Below are 20,444 nucleotides of genomic sequence, written 5' to 3' on the forward strand. Positions count from 1 at the left end.
TTTCTTCTTTTCAACAGTTTCGCATCGGTAATCCATACTTATACATTTTCTCTCTCTTATCTTAGTGTATCTTTTATATATATATTTCTAATATATTATATATATACCATTATAATGTATTATATTATTCTAATTGTTTTATTTACATTTGACATAAATGTGTACCCAATTTCCTTTCCATAATTTTTATTTCTTCCCATTTCTTCCTATATTTCTCCACTTAATTCAACTGTTATTTAATCTTCCCTTGTCCTTTTTTTCCCTTTTCCTCCAACCATTTATATCATCTCTCCCAGACTAGGTAGTATTCTGTTTCCTCTTTTTCTTGTATCTCCTTCGTAAGCTTATCCATTTCCGCACACTCCATAATTTTTCTAATCACATTGTATTCTGATGGTATATTGTTATTTTTCCAGTTGTGGGCGTAAACTATTTGTGCTGCTGTAATTATGTGAATGATTAAATATCGTACTTCTGAGTCTGAAATTTATGTTGCTGAGTGAAACATTTGTTAAGTGACTTTGCCCCATTTTATGACTTTTGTGTTCTTTTCAAGTTCTTGTTAACTTGAATTGCACCTGACATTTTCTTGCATTTGATTTTCAACTGCATTGTTTTGAAAATTTAAATATCTCTGTGACAGTAAGACAGAGAGAAAGAGAATGAGATAATGGTCAGCCAATAAATTAGATGATAGATAGATAGATAGATAGATAGATAGATAGATAGATAGATAGATAGGGATGGATGGATGGATGGATGGATGGATAGATAGATAGATAGATAGATAGATAGATAGATAGATAGATAGATGGATGGATGAATGGATAGATGATGGATAGATAGATAGATAGATAGATAGATAGATAGATAGAAAAAAAAATGGATGGATGGATGGATGAATGGATAGATAGATATCCTTCTCTTCATGTGTCCCCCAACTCATTTTAGAACTCACTGATCTTCTTATTGACTTGACTATTTGCTTTTGTTTCCCTTCCTCCTGGCATACAGTAGCCCATTGCCTTCCTCATTATTTGAGGTCCAGCATACTTTGTTACACTGCCAGCAAGACAATTATAGAAACATCCTTATTTCACTTGTGATTTTTTTTTAAGGACAGCTTCCCACAAGAGGTTGCCATCGTTGGGCACTGACTGAGAACTGAGCCAAAACAACAGGATTACAGCCAAATCACTCTCGAAATGATTGAGGGGTGTCATGATGAATATCCAGATTTAACTCAAAATCACAAAATTGTGTCTCATTTAGTTTAGCCATGTCATGCAGGGGAATTCACTGGAGAAAACAATTATGTTTAGAAGAGTTAGCAGTAAAAGGAAATCAAGACATCAAAGAACATGGTAGCTGGACATCATCAAAGCCAGACCAGCCAGAGCATAGAAAAACCCAAAGAAGCAATGCAAGATGGGGAGATGGGGAGAGACCTGGCCCCTAGAATCGCCAAGAATCGGATGCGATGGAATGGATATCGTCATCGTCATCATCATCATCATCATCATCATCATCATCATCATCATCATCCAAGTTTGACTAGCCTTTCAACTACACACTGAAGGTTGGGTTTCAGAGCTCTATATAGCACTGAGATTACTCCCAGAACTCCCAGATGAAAACATCTTGGCAACTGGACAAATGTTAACAAAATAATCCCACTTCTAGGACTGAATTAAGAAAAAAACAAGAAGACACTAACTCAAGGCTAAACTATTCCAAAGTGTTAAAAGTTCCAAAATGTTAAAAGAAAAGATTTTAAAAGTGTGTCTCCAGTTTCAACAATATAATGAGGAAAGATCTCCTCAAGCTAACAAAGAAGACTGAGAAAAGTTGCAGGCAGGTGACAGTCTACTGGCTTCTGCTATATCAGTAAATATGGATACATTTTGGGAGACACTTTCAGAGCCATTGATGCCTCTGGACCCGACTATGTGTACCAGGGATCTCCAAACTCAGCAGCTTTAAGATTTGTGGATTTCAACTCAGGGGTGAAATCCAGCAGGTTCTGACAGGTTCTGGAGAACCGGTAGCGAACACTTTGAGCAGTTCAGAGAACCGGTAGTGGAAGTTTTGGGTAGTTCGGAGAACCGGCAAATACCACCTCTGGCTAGCCCCAAAGTGGGGTGGGAATGGAGATTTTGCAGTATCCTTCCCCTGCCACACCCACCAAGCCACGCCCTCAGAACCAGTAATAAAAAAAATTGGATTTCACCACTGCTTCAACTCCCAGAATTCAGTTGAAGTCCACAAGTCTTAAAGTTGCCAAGTTTGGAGACCCTTGATGTATACAGATGCTTCTCATGGTACCTGACAAAGCCAACAAATAGAGGAATTGGTATGCTCATCTTCAAAATGGCAGTGACCCCTATGTCCCATAGACATTAGAAAATAAATAATAAGTTGCCACAGCATAGGCCATCATCTGGGTAATTTATGTATGCATTTAAAAGAGACTAAAACATATGAAGAACGGTTATAGGAACTGGGCATGGCTAGTCTAGTGAAGAGAAGGACCAGGGAAGATATGATAGTAGTGTTCCAATATTTGAGGGGCTGCTACAGAGAGGAGGGGGGGAGTCAACCTATTTTTCAAGGCACCTGTAGGCCAGACAAGGAATAATGGATGGAAACGGACCAAGGAGAGCTTCAACTTGGAAATAAGGAGAAAATGTTTGACAGTGAGAACAATCAAGTAATGGAACAGAAGTTGCCTTCAGAAGTTGTGGGAGCTTCATCACTGGAAACTTTCAAGAAGAGACTGGAGTGCCATTTGTTGGAAATGGTGTAGGGTCTCCTGCTTGGGTGGAGGGTTGGACTAGATGACCTACAAGGTCCCTTCCAACTCTGCTAATCTGATCTGATCTGATCTGATCTAAAAGGTTTAACTACCACAAGATATGTGGGTGGCTACCAGCCTGACTGCCTTCAAAAATGGGTTGGACTAATTCATGAAAAACATGGAGATCTATAGCTATTATAAGGAGGATCCCAGATCTGCGTGCTTTCCGCCGTGCCCTCAAAACATTCCTATTCCAGCAGGCTGGCCTGGCCTAACTTTTCTTTTAAACTGTTTTTTAAATTTTAAATTTGTCTTATAAATTGGGGTGTTTTAAATTTGTTTTCTGGGCCAAATTATTAAATTGTATTTTAAATGGTTTTTTAACGTTTGTATTATATGTATTTTATCTTTTGGCTGTTCACTGCCCTGAGTCCTTCGGGAGTAGAGCGGTATATAAATTCAATAAATAATAATAATAATAATAATAATAATAATAATAATAATAATAATAATAATAATATTATTATTATTATTATTATTATTATTATTATTATTATTATTATTATTATTATTATTATTAACCTGGATGGTGCAATGGCTTCCTCTGAAGGCCATTTGCTATGAGACTAGTAGGCTTCTCTTGGTTGGCCACTATAAGACAGGCAATTGGATTAGATGGACCAAGGGCCTGATAAGGCAGGGTATGGCTTATATTGCTATATGTGGTTTCTATGGTTACACAGTTCATCAAAATGCAACTCTGGGTGGTTTACAACAACAATAATATAAAAGAATTTTATAGAAATAGAGAGATGATCATCAGCAAAACACACAGTAGCATTTTGTAGAGCTTCCAGATAGTGCTGCAAAAATGAAGATGGCCACTAGAATGACAGTAAAGACTGAATGTCTACCCCTGTACTACCAGCCTTGGTAGTACAGGGGTTTAAGGCACCCTGTTATTAAGCTTATTAAGACCAGCTGCCTGCAATTACTGCAGGGTTCGAATCTCTCCAAGGCTCAAGGTTGACTCAGCCTTCCATCCTTTCTAAGGTAGGTGAAATGAGGACCCAGTTTGTGGGGGCAATAAGTTGACTTTGTATAAATATACAAAAGGATGAAGGCTATTGCTGAGCACATTGTAAGCTGCCCTGAGTCTCTGGAGAAGGGCGGCATATAAATCAAATTAAAAAAAAAAAAAAGAATGAATGAAATCGGTCATCCTTTGCTGCGCTTCAGTGGTTATTCCAGATGGCGGTCATTTAGACTGTTGTAACTGGCAGCAATTTTGTGCAGAAGAAAATCCAAATATGCAACCATTTTGGAAGAGCACTCATTGCATACTTCAAAATTCCCAAAGCAGACACTAGTTCAAAAAAACCCCCCTACCCCCATCAATTTTATAGTGACCCAGTCAAGTTCTTCAGAATCCAATCACTTGTCCCTCGTCTCCTTTCAGATTTTATCAATGAACAGCCGTAATGTGATTTTATAGAGTGGTATCTTCCCAAATGTTGCCTTATTCAATTGCCCCAGGTTTTCTCTCTCTCTGATTCTAAGACAAGCAGTCAACCACTCACTGTGTTATAACAGAAAAAAAGAAGAAAGGATTCTTTTCTTTAACCCAGGTCAATGTCCTTCTTTTTTAGGAGCATTTGAGAAATTCAATATTTGAGCAAGCTTTTATGAAGTGACCTGCTTCTCACCTCCCAGTCTAATGTGCAGATTGCAACTTTCCTATTTCACACTTCTCTGAAGGTTAAGATGCAGCACTTGGCACCTGAAAGACATCTTTTCACACAAAGCACATATTTAAATAAGCATTAGAAAATGTTGTTCACGCACGGGGATGACATTTCCTTAAAAAAAATACAATACAATAAAATAAAGACATGCCGTTCAATAAGGAAAAGGAATGGGATATGTCGGTAGCTGAAATCATGGGGAAGCTGTATGCATTCAGTAAATGAAACTGAAGGACCAGGCTGGGGCAGATCATTCAGGAGAGAAGCTATTGGTGTGGTCACTAAGAATCAGCTGTGATTTTGGTGGCATGGATACAAATATTCATACTGTGAATTTTCAAACTTTTCAAGACACAATTTTTTTAGTTAAAATTATTTTAATTTTACACTTTAACTTTAACTTGCACCAGAAAGAATAGAATAGAATAGAATAATTTTATTTCTATACCGCCCTTCTCCCGAAGGACTCAGGGCGGTGTACAGCCTATTAAAAACACAAGACAACATCAGTTAAAATAGTTGAAAATTATTAAATGAATTCAGCTCAATTTAAAACCCCAGGAATTTAAAACCCAATTTAAAATTGTTATGTTGATAGCCCGGCCTGGCGGAACAACAGGGTCTTGAGTGCACAACGAAATACCCGGAGGTCGGAGATCTTACGCATTTCTGGGGGCAGTTCATTCCACAGGGCTGGGGCTCCCACAGAGAAGGCCCTCCCCCTGGGTGTCGCCAGCCGACATAACTTGGCCGATGGCACCCTGAGGAGACCCTCTCTGTTGGAGCGAACTGGCCGGTGGAAGGCTATTGGTGGCAGAAGACGGTCTCCAAGGTACCTGGGTCCCATGCCATGGAGCGCTTTAAAGGTGGTGACCAACACCTTGAATCACACCCGGAAGACCACTGGGAGCCAGTGCAGCTCACGCAGGAGGGGTGTCACGTGGGCACAACGAGTTGCGCCCATAACCACCCGCGCGGCCGCATTCTGGACTAGAAAGAAAGACAAGAAACCATGGATGGAAACTAATCAAGGAGAGAAGCAACCTGGAATTAAGGAGAAACTTCCTAACAGTGAGGACAATTAGCTAGTGGAACAGCTTGCCTCCAGAAGTTGTGGGGGCTCCATCACTGGAGACTGGACAGTCACTTGTCTTGAATGATAGGGTCTCCTGCTTGAGGAGGGGGTTGAACTAGAAGACATCCAAGGTCTCCCCTCCAGCTCTATTCTGACTGATTTTTTTAGAATCCCTGAACAGGAGGCATATAGGAGTAGTAAAATGGCAAAACAGAAAATGGGTGCTTGTTACCATTTAAGTGCACATGTCAGCCTTACCAGCTAAACCATATAGGAAACACAGCCAGATAAGCTGATCTATTTGATTGTAAAGCTACACTAACTGAATTTTGCAAGTCAGGAAGTACTATTTTCCCACTGTCACCTTTACATCAGGGGTGAAATGCTCCCGGTTCGGACCGGATCGTCTGAGCCGGTAGCGATGGCTGTGGGTGGTTCGGAGAACCGGTAGCAAAAATCCCTTTCCCCCCTCCCCCATGCCCAGCTGAGCCACACAATCATCAGAGGCTTTTTTTTTTTTTACTTTTAAAAGCATTTTTTCTACAACCTCTTCGGCCAAAAAAATGCTTTTAAAAGTAAAAAAAAAAAAAAAAAGCCTCTGATGATCACGTGGCTCAGCTGGGATCATCAGAGGCTTTTAAAAGCATTTTTTCTACAACCTCTTAAGGTTGCAGAAAAAATGCTTTTAAAAGTAAAAAAGAAAAAGTTGGCCATGCCCACCCAGTCACATTACCCCACCACCACCAAACCACGCCCACAGAACCAGTAGTAACAAATTTTACATTTCACCACTGCTTTACATCCCAAAAAATATAGGGTGGGTCCTTTGTGTAGCATCTTGTTTTGCCCACTATGCAGCTATGGTCTATGCTGCCTCTTATCTGACCCTTCCCTGGGCAGCATCTCTTCCTAGGTCACTTCCACATACAATTACAATATATTACAATTATTTACAATCCACCCCCAATCTACTTTGAAACCCTGTCACATTTTTATGGCATGGAATCCAGTTTGAAAAACTCTGCTGCAGATGATAGTTTCTTATTATTTTGTCCATCATTTCTAATGATTTTAACGGAAGCATCTAACCATTCTGTGCTGATGTTGAAAAAAAATCAAGCGGTTAGAACTGGTTTTCACTTGATTGGGAAACCACTGGCTTTTCCAAGAACAGAATACTGGACTGGAAAATTAAAATATGATAAAACACCCCATGGCGAGACAATAGGAAAACAACACTGCCAAGAAAACTAAGGACTGGATTGAGCTTGAACTGAGGGAGGTTTTCCTTCTGCCAAATCTATTTGGTGCTAAGCTACATTTTTGATAACACAGGAAGAAACTAATTTGTGTAGATATATGTGTCTGTTGTGGTGGTGGATTTATTGAATTTATAAACATATATATATTTACATTTCCATTAATATCGGATGCACAGTGTTTTTAACTATATACAGAATATATTTCTGGTGTCATTTTGGTTACTTTTTGCTTTTATTTAACACACCTTTTTCTCTTCCTCTCATTTTATCGTTCATCCACTCATACCACCTTCCCCACACGGTATAGTATTCTGAATTCTCATTATCGTTTATTTCATGGGTTAATTTGGTCATCTCTGCGCACTCCAGTATTTTCCTAGTTATAAGCTCTTCTGGTGGCTGGATTTTCTCTTTCCAATATTGTGCGTAGGCCAATATAGCAGCTGTAATTATATGTATTATTAAATGACTCTTTTCCTTTCCATATGGCTTCCTCACTATTCCCAGGAGAAATATTTCCGGTGTCATTTCAATATCTTCCCCAATTATTTCTTGTAACCATCCCCTGATCTTACTCCAATATCCTTTTACTTCATGGCATGTCCAGGGCATGTGGTGGGAGACTCTTATCTTTGTGAGTAAGCATTTAATACCATACACCAAATGTATAAAATGAATGCATGGCATAGATGGGAGGAAAACAGTAGCAAAACTTTGCTTGCTTCTAATCCTTGAGAATTCTTGATGAAAAAAAAGGCAGAACAGTGAATAAAATAAATGGAATATCTACTTTTCTAGGAGCTTATCAATCAGCCTGATCAAGAGATCTGAAGAACAAGAAATCTTGAACAGCGGTGGGGGTTAAATTGTTGGATTACAGTTGGGATAATTTTGGATTTAGAATAGAATAGAATAACAGAGTTGGAAGGTACCTTGGAGGTCTCCTAGTCCAACCCCCTGCCCAGGCAGGAAACCCTACACCACTTCAGACAAATGAATTTATTTATTTTTATTTATTTATAAAATTTGTATGCCGCCCTATCTCCGAGGACTCAGGGCGGCTCACAACGACAATCGACCAAGCGACTGTTAAAAACAACAAATATACACAAAAGAATAAAAGTTTTTTTTTAAAAAATTAAAATATACTACCCCATCAGTCCAGGCCAGGGGACATCAATAGCCAGGTTTTCAATTCACGGCGGAAGGTGCGAACGTCAGTGGCCAACCGGAGCCCCAAGGAGAGTTGATTCCAGAGGGTGGGGGCGCTCACAGAGAAGGCTCTACCCCTGGGGGTCGCCAGCCAACATTGTCTAGCCGACACCACCCTGAGTAGGCCCTCTCTGTGAGAGCGCACCGGGCAATGGGAAGTTGACGCTGGTTGCAGGTGGTCCGACAAATAGCCTGGGCCTAAGCCATGAAGGGCTTTATAGGTTAACACCAGCACCTTGAATCTCACCCAGAGGGCAACCGGTAACCAATGCAAGCCAACATCCAATCTCTTCTTAAAAATTTCCAGTGTTGGAGCATTCACAACTTCTGGAGGCAAGTTGTTCCACTTATTAATTGTTCTAACTGTCAGGAAACTTCTCCTTAGTTCTAAGTTGCTTCTCTCCTTTATTAGTTTCTACCCATTGCTTCTTGTTCAGGTGCTTTGAAGAATAGCTTGACTCCTGCTTCTTTGTGTCAACCCCTGAGATATTGGAACACTGCTATCATGTCTCCCCTAGTCCTTCTCTTCATTAAACTAGACATACCCAGTTCCTGCAACCGTTCTTCATATGTTTTAGCCTCCAGTCCCCTAATCATCTTTGTAGCTCTTCTCCCCACCCCCAACAACTCCTGATTGACTATATATCTAATGTAGCTTGGTATGTATAATATTGCATGGAATGACTATTGGCAGTCACAGGAGAATTCAGTTCGATATAGCTCCTCAGCAGGTAGATATAGGTAGCAACATGAGGTGTTAATTGGGCCATTTGGCTTTTTTGAATAACTCCATAAGCTAATTAAAATTGTGCCTTACCTAATTATGACTTCCTTTTCCTCTTTCTCTTTTCTCTTCTGAAATAAAGGCGGGACAGCTTTTCAACCATCAGAAATGTTTCTAAACATTTTCCAAAGAAAATTTCCTAGGGAACACTTCCCTCCATTGAAAAGAAAATCGCGGCTGTGATTGTGTTGTCTATTATTTGTAAAAGCAAAATTGTGCTAATATTAAAAAAACCGAAATTTGTGAAATTATGTTAAGGAAAAAAAAAAGAGCTTGAGGAGAAGAAGAAAAGTACTGCTTAAAAAGTACTACTTGGAAAAAAATAATATAGGAAAGAAACTTCCCCTTGATGGCTGAGAACATTTGTGGTCTATGAAATATCATTGGCTTGGATGTGATTTCATAGAAAATGGGAAGAGGAGGAGGAGGAAGAGGGAACGGGGGGAAAGGTTACCACTGCTTCAGGAGATCAATTCATCTTGAATATTCTAGTGAAATCCAGTATGAGCAGAATCAGAGAGGGCCTAAGATCTAAGAATTGGGAAGAAGCATGTGTTAAATGTGCAGTAGGACATTTGCTACAGGGTGAACATTGGTTCACAGTCATGGTTAAAGGTTATGAACATGATTATTAACATCTTGCCTTGATACATAGCTCTTGTAAGGGATCTTTTCTGAAGGAATAAGGAAAGGGAGGGAGAAAAGCTGCATCTACTGCCACCCACATATCTATTACCGGTATCACTTTACTGGAAATGGGCTAACAGGCACCTGCTACACACCTTTTCATGATATATATCTATATCTTTTTTTTAAAGAAGAGCAACCTCCACTTCAAATTAACATTGTGCTATGGCTTTTGCCCCCTCTGTCTACTTTCTCCCCTCCATTTGTATAGAATGCAGCTAAATAAAAAGGGAAACCAATTAGAGGAGAGTCTGCCTTCAATTTTTGACTATGCATCTCTTTATTGCTTATTTATTTATTTATTGGTTCGATTTATATGCCACCCTTCTCTGGAGACTCATGGCGGCTTACAATGCATTAAGCAATAGCCTTCATACCTTTGTATACAGTATACCTGCTTAGTAGGGCTTTCGCCCGTCCCCCCCAAGTGGGGTTCTTTTTTTATACAAAGTCAGCTTATGGCCCCCACAATCCGGGTCTTCATTTTACCTACCTCGAAAGGATGGAAGGCTGAGTCAACCTTGAGCCTGGTGAGATTTGAACTTGCAGTAATTGCAGGCAGCTGGTGCTACTTAACAGCACTTTAGTCTGCTGTGCCACCAAGGCTCTTAAATTACCATCGGGCAAACGTTTGACCCCTATGTTCACACTGTCTCTACAAATGAAGGATTCTTTTTTTTGTCTTCTTTCAGAAGAGGTGAATTTCTCAAAGAGTGGGGAATGGCAGAAGTTGCTTTCTTTTGTCAAACGTAGGAGATAGCAAAAGGGTTGGTCACAGAGGGATTCTTGGTTAAACCAAGAGAAAGTCATGATTAAAATGCATCTCACATAGTTCATCATTTACTTTGTTGCTGCAAGCAGACTTTCCAATTGCACCCAGAAACTCCTTCTTGAGCTATTCTGTACCCCTTCTCCAACCAGCTAGATATCTCAGCCACATAATGATCCCCAAAGTCAGAAGGGCCCTATCCTTAGCCAAATTCAATGCCCTCCCAACAGATGTTACTGAAGGAGGATGAGGATGTTATCTATTCAGTCCTGTCCAACTCTTAGCAATTCTATGGGCCAGGTCTTTCACTACTTGTTACTGAAGGAAGATACAAAAAAAACCCCCGTCTTTGAACAAAGAGTTTGTCATGTGATGGAGGAATAATTGAATCAATGGAACTTGTTATTTTGTATTACCTTCTCTATGCCGGAATGGGACAACTTGCCACAGCTGATTCACTATGGCCAACTTGCCATGGGACAATTTAACAATTCTATCTAATTATTTAAAATAAAGAAAAAATATTTTAATTTTTGCCATTCACATTTCATTCTGTCCCTCCTTTTACATCCTTTCTTTGATGGTTCTATTCCACTATTTCTTTGATATTAGTGTATCTCTGGGATGCAGTGGCTCAGTGGCTAAGACGCTGAGCTTGTCGATCAAAAGGTTGGCAGTTCAGTGGTTCAAATCCCTAGTGCCGTGTAACGGGATGGAGCTCCCATTACTTGTCCCAGCTTCTGCCAACCTAGCAGTTCGAAAGCACATGAGAAATGCAAGTAGAAAAATAGGGACCACCTTTGGTGGGAAGATAACAGCATTCCGTGCGCCTCTGGTATTTAGTCATGCTGGCCACATGACCACAGAGACGTCTTTGGACAGCGCTGGCTCTTCAGCTTTGAAACAGAGATGAGCACTGCCCCCTAGAGTCGGGAACGACTAGCACATATGTGCGAGGGGAACCTTTACCTTTTAGTGTAACTCTTGTCCTGCAGTGAGTTGTCCTGCAGTGAGTTGGCTGTGGCAAGTTGTCCAGCAATGAGTTGACCATGGCAAGTTGGCTGAAGCAACTTGGCCATGGTGAGTTGGAATTATTATTTCCATTCTTTACTAAATATCCTGGTCATTCCAATTTGTTTTACCTCAAGGTGTTATTATTGAATCAATCTGATTTTATTTCCTTGACCATAGCCAGGTACTGTTCTATAGTCTGCACAGTGTGGCATGGTATTGACTAACCCTTTTAAAGATATTTTAGAATAGCTATATTTTTCCTTTTATCTTAATTAATGGTGACTTATTTGCTGGTCTATAATGGAATAAAGATTTATTTGATTTCTCACTGCTTAGAATGGGGTTTTCATCCTGTCTACAACCTTAACACTTCCTAAAAAAAACAGGTAACTAAGTGTAATTTTTTGATAATTCACATTAAAAAAAAACTTCTTATAAATTATAACCACTGGGTTCATGCAAGGTGTTGAATCAATACGTTGTGTGATTGCTTACTGTTCAGTGGGAACCCAACCAATAGAGGGGATTACATATCATCTGAATTCATGGTTTGTTCACAAGCCTTACTACACCATATAGGCAAAAGTAAAGGTTTCCCCTGTCTGGTTGCATCAAATTCTAGGAGCAGTACTCATCTCTGTTTCTTAGCCAAGGGAGCCAACATTGTCTGAAGACACTTTTGTGGTCATATGGCCAGCATGACTATACACTGAGATGCATGGAATGCTGATACCTTCCCACTGAAGTGTACCTATTTATCTACTTGCATTTGCATCAGTGGTGGGTTCCTCCTGGTTCGGCCCAGTTCTGCTGAGCCGGTAGCGGTGACGATATGATGTCACCGAACTTGTTCTGCCTCCCGCCCCCACCCCTCCCCCATGTTATTCTTACCTTTTATTTGGGCCCACCCCCAATCTACTGCTGCCTCCTGAGTCTCAGCTGATGGCTAGAGGGGAAAAAAAACTGTTTAAACTCTTGCCGCGGGGCTTCAAAGGGCCGCCCTACAGCTGATCAGTGTTAAAAGAAAATAAATGTGTAGACCGGTGCCTGCAAAAATACATGAGTAGATCAGTGCCTGCAAAAATATATGAGTAGATCAGTGCCTGCAAAAATAAATGGGTAGACCAGTGCCTGCAAAAATACATGAGTAGATCATTGCCTGCAAAAATACATGAGTAGATCAGTGCCTGCAAAAATAAATGGGTAGACCAGTGCCTGCAAAAATACATGAGTAGACCAGTGCCTGCAAAAATACATGAATAGATCAGGGCCTGCAAAAATAAATGGGTAGATCGGTACAGCTCTGCAAGCAGTTAAAAGCCTGGTAGACCAGTACCTCTGCTAAATCCTAAATAATTGTCACATGACCATCAACTACGCCCACAAAATAAGCCACGCCCACAGAACCGGTAGTAAAAAAACTTAGAACCCACCCCTGATTTGCATGCTTCTAAACTGATAGTAGGGCAGGAGCTGGGGCAAGTAACAGGAGCTCACCCCATCATGCGGTAATTGAGTCTCGAACCTGGGCTGTCAGCTTTCCAGTTTACAAGCTCAGTGTCTTTAACCACTGAGCCATCACACCCCCTGCTGAGTCATCACCATGTACTGATTTACAAACTATGACGACTGCGTTTTCACATCACAATAAACCAAGTAAAGAAAGACATTCACTTAATCTTTCTGCTTGTAGTGGGAGAATAGAAAAAGGGCTCCTTAGCCCCTTAGTATCAAGTGGTGCAGCTATGTAGATTAGTATTTTTCATCCTCAATAAGTTTAGGGTGTGTGGACTTCAGGTTGGCTGGGAAATTTTTCTAGTTGGAATCCATAGCTCTTAAAGCTGCTGCAGTTGACAAGGATTGAGCTTCTTCAGCAAAATTAGACTGACAAGAGTCCTTCTCAGTTCTGGCTTTGTGAGACCTAAAACTGTCTTGCCTTAAAGACTGAGCATGCAAAAAGCTGCCTCTTCCTTGTGTTGCACACCATACTTTATCACACTTAACAGATAATGCTAGTTAAACACATTCTGCACTACCTATTTTTCCTGTATCTTACAGCTGTATAAAAGTAAAATTTCTAGAAAATGAATGGCAATGCAAGTAGTCCTTGACCTAAGACCATAAATGGGCCCAAAATTTATGTTGCTGAAACATTTGTTAAGTCAATTTTGCCCTATTTTATGATTTTTCTTGCCATAGTTGTTAAGTGAATCATTGAAGTTGTGAAATTAATGACACAGCTGTTAAGTGAATCTTGCTTCATCATTGACTTTGCTTTTTTTTTTTTTAATTTGATTTATATGCCGCTCTTTTCTGGAGACTCAGGGCGGCTTACAATGTGCTCAGCAATAGCCTTCATTCTTTTGTATATTTATACAAAGTCATCTTATTGCCCCCACAATCTGGGTCCTTAATTTACCTACCTTAGAAAGGATGGAAGGCTGAGTCAACCTTGAGCCTTGGAGAGATTCGAACCGGGAACAGGGTCACAAAAGGGATCACATGACCCTGGGAAATACTGCAACCATCATAAATATGAATCAGTTGCCTAACATCCGAATTTTCATCATGTGACCATGGGGATGCTGCAATGGTCATAATTGTGAAAAAAATGGTCATAAGTCACTTTTTTCAGTGCTGTTATAAATTTGAACAGTCACTAAGTGAATTGTTGTAGGACTACCTGTAAAGTAATACAACTCCTTTGAACAACTCTGAAAGCTTACATACTCTATAAACGAAGCTTTTCTAAAGAGGCATTAAACTCAGTGTCACAAAATGAGGATATAATCACTTTCTCTCAGCTTCCCTAAGAGCAGCAGCCTAAGACAGTTCCTAAAACACCACTTAGAAAGCACGTGAAGGCATAATCCATTAAACAGTTCATTACATCAGCTCTCAATGACAGAAAGGAGCAAAGGATCAGAAATGATTAATTAAAGAGAGAGAGAGAGAGAGAGAGAGAGAGAGAGAGAGAGAGAGAGAGAGAGAGAGAGAGAGAGAGAGACGGAGAGAAACGAATCTGTACTCAGCACGAGAGGTTAAAAGCAAAATTAAAACAATGGAGTTAAAAGAAATGTTGAGGCTAAGCTCCTTTATTTTGGTGCAATGCTGCCAAAATTGACACACTCTATCATGGCCCCTTCTGAGGGGACATTTTGAATATCAGACTAAAAAGAAAGAAAAAGATAAAAAAAAAAAAACCCTTTGTCCAGAGGATCCTTTATACTCTCCCTTTTCTCTTTCTTCCTGCTCTCTTTTTAATGAAAGAAAGCAGCCAGCTCAAATAAACACAAGATTGAGGGCAAAGCTGAGACCTATTGTGACTGTTTTTCTAGAGATGGTCAATCTGGCTTGTCAGTTCCCATTACAATGGAAGGGTCTTGACTCTGAGTCGCTAAGAAAATACCATCTAGCTTTCATAGACAGAGAAATAGTGTGTTTTGATTAGACTGTCTATATGTTCAGTGGGAGCTCAAAAAGACACACAACTGCTTGTGGGAAAGTGTGAGGTGGGAAAGTGCTTGTGGGAAAGTGTGAGGTGGGAAAGTGCTTGTGGGAAAGTGTGAGGTAGGGAAGTGCTTGTGGGAAAGTGTGAGGTAGGGAAGTGCTTGTGGGAAAGTGTGAGATGGGAAGTGGTTGTGGGAAAGTGTGAGGTAGGGAAGTGCTTGTGGGAAAGTGTGAGGTAGGGAAGTGCTTGTGGGAAAGTGTGAGGTGGGAAAGTGCTTGTCGGAAAGTGAGAAGTGGGAAAGTGCTTGTGGGAAAGTGTGAGGTGGGAAAGTGCTTGTGGGAAAGTGTGAAGTAGGGAAGTGCTTGTGGGAAAGTGTGAGGTGGGAAAGTGCTTGTGGGAAAGTGTGAAGTAGGGAAGTGCTTGTGGGAAAGTGTGAGGTGGGAAAGTGCTTGTGGGAAAGTGTGAGGTGGGAAAGTGCTTGTGGGAAAGTGTGAGGTAGGAAAGTGCTTGTGGGAAAGTGTGAGGTAGGAAAGTGCTTGTGGGAAAGTGCTTGTGAGAAAGTGCTTGTGGGAAAGTGTGAGGTAGGGAAGTGCTTGTGGGAAAGTGTGAGGTAGGAAAGTGCTTGTGGGAAAGTGCTTGTGAGAAAGTGCTTGTGGGAAAGTGTGAGGTAGGGAAGTGCTTGTGGGAAAGTGTGAGGTAGGGAAGTGCTTGTGGGAAAGTGTGAGGTAAGGAAGTGCTTGTGGGAAAGTGACTCCTTTCTCAGGAATGAGACAGATGTTGTTTCTTTGCTCATCTTTTGTGTGATATGGAAGATAACTTGCAATGATGTGTCCTGTGGAGAGATAAACCTGTGGAGATCTATGCTCCATCTTATTAGTAAGCAATCCCATTTGCAGTAGGTAGATGAGATGTGGGGAGTGAAAACCAAGCCAAGCAACATCTTGAATCTGTAAAAGCCAAGCTCTTCATGGAGGAACAATAAGCAAATATTTGCCAAGATAGCAAAGCAAAAATGTTCATGCTTTATTGTAAGTCATAATTTCTGTAAATTTTCTCTTTCTGTCTCCGCACGTCAGGTGAAAACACTTCAGAATACGAAAAAGAATTGTTCTTGTTTAGCATTGGCAACTGTTTAGTTTTCAGACAATACTTTTTCACTAACTGGATTTGATAAAACAGAGAAGAAAGAAAGTCAAGAATTCCAGAAATATTTAATGAGATTTTATGCACTAAAATTTTTATCGCAGCTTTGGTGAGTGGAAATCATATGGACTTGTGTGTTCTGACATTAGCTGTTGTCTTTGATGTTTATTGTAGCCTTACTATACTTGATCATTTATATCATTATAGCATTTATATCTAGGTCTATGGTCCAGCAGTTCTGTTAAACAGGTACACTAATGCCTCAGCACCAGACACTAGTATATCAGGAGATGTGTGGTATTGAAGAGCCAGGGTTGATCATAGATTTTGGCCTGACCTAAATCTTCTCCCCTTTTTAAATGTAAATTTTAATTTGTTTTTAAATTATGGGGTATTTTAAATTTGTTCAGCCAAATTATTTAATTCGTTTTTATTTTATTTTAATTTTTTTGTATTTATGTGTTTTATCTTGTGGCTGTTCACCGCCCTGAGTCCTTCGGGAGAAGGGCAGTATAGAAATTTAATAAAATAAAATAAAATAAATAAATAAATAGATAATCTATTTTTTGAGACAAAGGAGAACAATAGGGTACTTCAGGCAGATAGGCAGATTTTGAATCTTCAGCTTTGCAAAGGGACACAACCTCCAGTACATGTGAAAACAGTGTTTCATAGCTTTATGGTGTATTGTATAATGAAAAGGCAACGTGCTTTGCTTTGCAAGCAAGTCTGTGTCACTTCACACTCTCCTCATAATATCCTCCGGCACTTGCTAAAGCTAGAGAAGCTTCTGAGCATACACTGCACCTGCACAAAAACTAATTCCAGAAATTACAAGTGCTGAAGAAGCAAGAGACATGAACAAGAGTGCTTGTCTCCATGAGGGAATCAAGGAAAGCGAGTTGCTTAGGGAGCATTTTGCTCAGACCTTCATTGATGCAAGTACTGTATGATGCTGAAAATCTAGACAGGCTTAGTGGTTTGGCCTTATTGGGTATAGGACACACAGCATTGAGTACACACCTTTCTGCAATCCTCAGCATCTGCCTCCTGAGGTGACTATTTCGCTTTGTTCATTCCATTTCAATGGAGGAAAGAATTGCATGTACTAATTGAAGAGAATATATGCAGCTCAGGGTTGAACTGTGGGGTCCTTGGTGCTTCTGAGCTTGGTGGTTTTCTTACAAATGTTTCTTACTAGGTAACATCATCAGTGCTAGAAGGAATTGGGGTTTGCTCTCTGTTTACAGATTAATTTAAAGATTAACAGAGTTGGAAGGGACCTTGTAGGTCATCTAGGCCAAGCAGGAGACTCTGCACCACTTCTGATAGATGGCAGTCCAGTCTCTTCTTGAAAGCCTCCAGTGATGAAACTCCCACAACTTCTGAAGGCAATTTCTGTTCCATGGGTTGATTGCTCTCCCTGTCAGAAAATTTCTCCTTATTTCCAGGTTGAATCTCTCCTTGATCAGTTTCCATCCATTATTCCTTGGCTGGCCTTCATGTGCTATGGAAAATAGCTTGACCATGAGCCATGGTGGTGCAGTGGTTAGAATGCAGTACTGCAGACTACTTCTGATGACTGCTGGCTGCCAGCAGTTTGGCAGTTCAATTCCCACCAGCTCAAGGTTGACTCAGCCTTCCATCCTTCTGAGTTCGGTAAAATGAGGAGCCAGATTGTTTGGGCCAATCTGTAAACCGCTTGGAGAGGGCTGTAAAGCACTGTGAAGTGGTATATAAGTCTAAGTGCTATTGCTATTGACCCCCTCCTCTCTGTGACAGCCCCTCAAATACTGGAAGACTGCTATCATGTCTCCCCTGGTCCTTCTCTTCACTAGACTAGCCATGCCCAGTTCCTGCAACTGTTCATTGTATGTTTTAGCCTCCAGTCTCCTAATCATCTTGGTTGCTCTTCTCTGCACACTTTCTAGAGTCTCAACATCTTTTTTATAGTGTGGTGACCAAATGTACAAGTTGATGTACAAGTGGTTTACCCTCAGAGTGTTGGTGGGAGTGGCATTGGTAGTTCCTTGATTAGGCTGTTGTTTACTGTTAGTTTGTTTGTTTGAGTTGGTAGCTGCCCCCAAACAAGGAATCACTGACTCAGACGAACAAGAAAACAATAACAACAGCCTAATCAAGGAACCACTAACCAAGAAAGCAACAAAGCTCAGAGAGCACCAGGAAAGCCAGAGTTGCATATATTATACCAGTCCTGTGTCTTCAAAATGAGCCTTTGTTTCCAAATCACCATCAATATAAGTGTTCTGAGCTAGGCTTCCTGATATAGTAAAAAGCACACAATTAGTCCCCAAACCCCCTTTTTTTATTTTAATGGCTGTGAATTCCTTTCATTCACAGCATGTGCTGAATCACCAAGAGTTTATTAATAGTCCAATAGAAGTCTGCCACAGTCCTTCGGATAAGGCTGGTAAACACCCACCTTTATCTTCTTTGACATGCTGCCAAAGACCTAATTGGCAATTATCTTGGCAAGGCCACACGGAAACACAGAGTCAAAAATGGAGCTTCAAAATACAAACCAACACCATCCACAACGTTGCTTCCTGCAAAGGCCCACGTGCCTTTGCTCTTCCTTTATGTCTTATGAGAGGGGCCAATCATCTCCAAGCCTTACTCCTGAGTCGTTCCTTTTGTTTTAACTGTTTTTGCCTTCTGGCAGCTCTGCACATGCACGCACTAGGAACAGGCTCCCCCTGTTCCTCTGCCTCTCTGATGTCCAACTCTGGAGGCTCTGGAGTCTGCACACACAGTTACTCCCAGATGGCTTTGGCCCCATCTCTGCCTCCGATGCAGAGTCGTCGTCCGAGCCTTCCCCAGACTCCAGAACTGACCCATGTTCCTCCCCAGACTCCTCACTGTCCAACTCTGCTGCCTGCTCTGCAGGCTGCTGGAGGACCACAACATTAGGTGACTTCTGTACATGTAAAAAAAAAAAAAAAGGATCTCCCTCCTTCTTAGGCTACAAAGATCTTGCATGCCCCCTAATATTTGAAATATTTTTTTCCATTTGCAATATTGTAAATTATGTAACAGCTCATAGTGCAAGAAGAAATTTACCAAATTTACCATTTACTCATTTACCAAGACCTGGGGATTTCTAATCATGGAAACAGAATGGGTTGAAAGTGGAGATTACTGGACCTCAGGTTTTCCATAATTCTTCAACATTCAAGAGGAAAAAGTCAAAGTGATGCCAACATAATTTGAATAATACAGCTCTTTATCAGTAAACCACTAAGTTCCTTATTTGATATTTGTCTTCCTGTTTGGAGACTTAAAATGGCATTTACATAATTTTTTTCTGTAACCCTTATTTGATAAGGCATGAAGTATGCCAGAAAATCATGTTATTTATATTTGAACATCAAAAGTTTTTCTAAATAAAAATACTTGCTTTGACAAGATGACTGCTGCTCTGGTTTGGCCCTGTAATATCTATCAATGTCAGCTTACTTTAATGACCTAAGGAGGAGAGGAACAGTTTGCAATATAGGAATATCATTTCTAGAAGGGATGAAGTTCCCTACTATTGTCATAAAATAAAAACAAAACCCATAGTTACATTCATTTAGGACCTCATATTCCTCTTCAAAATGTGTCTTCACTATGTTTCCTCATCCTTCTATACACCTACAGACCCAGGAGCCATTTTGTCAATTGCAAATGAGTTTCACACAATCAAAGAAAGTGAATTGATTGGTTATAAGAAGAAACAGTGGCATACATGTATGTATGTGTATATATGTTTGTGTGTGCATATGTATATAGTATTTTGACAGAGGAGTACTCATTATTATGTATACACCCACAACAAAAAGTTCATTCCTATAACATTTTGTTCTCAAGGTTTTGCAATTTATGCAAAATATAAATATATCTTGTATCTTGAACCTGGCAACTTCTATAAAGGCAAAGGATGGAAGTATTAAATTCAGATGCATCAAAACTAAAATAGCCTAACCTTCTACTGGAATTTCTTTCTATAGTTTTCTTGATCTATAGCCATCCATCTACTTTAAAAGTTCTTGCGAAGAACGGTCTGTTGCATTTTAAGGAAGTATCTTCTTCTATGGACCTTGAATGTCCAGTGAATTTTTCTTCCATGTAATCTGAATCTCCTTTTTAAATAATTTGAACTTGTTTGAGATGTACACTCTGGAATATCAGAGAGAGAAATCTGCTCTATTGTCTATGTGGCAATCCTTCAAATATCTAAAATTGGCTAATATGTCACCATTTAATCATCAGGTCTCTCTGCTTAAAAGTATAACTCCTTGACTGTGTTTAGTTTGAAGATAAGAGGCTTAGTAGAAGCAAAGTGTTTTCATTGTGACTTTTAAACCATCTTATTTCCCTAAATGGCCTAAAACAGTATCATTGAAGTTCAGTCATTTTGTTGGCAGTGCTGATAATTTCAAATTGGTACATTCAGATCTACAGGTATGAATGGAAATGACACCAAGAACTCATTTCCATTCTAT

Source organism: Pantherophis guttatus, chromosome 9 (genome assembly GCF_059756535.1).
Source record: "Pantherophis guttatus breed Tessera chromosome 9, ASM5975653v1, whole genome shotgun sequence".
Lineage (NCBI taxonomy): Eukaryota > Metazoa > Chordata > Lepidosauria > Squamata > Colubridae > Pantherophis > Pantherophis guttatus.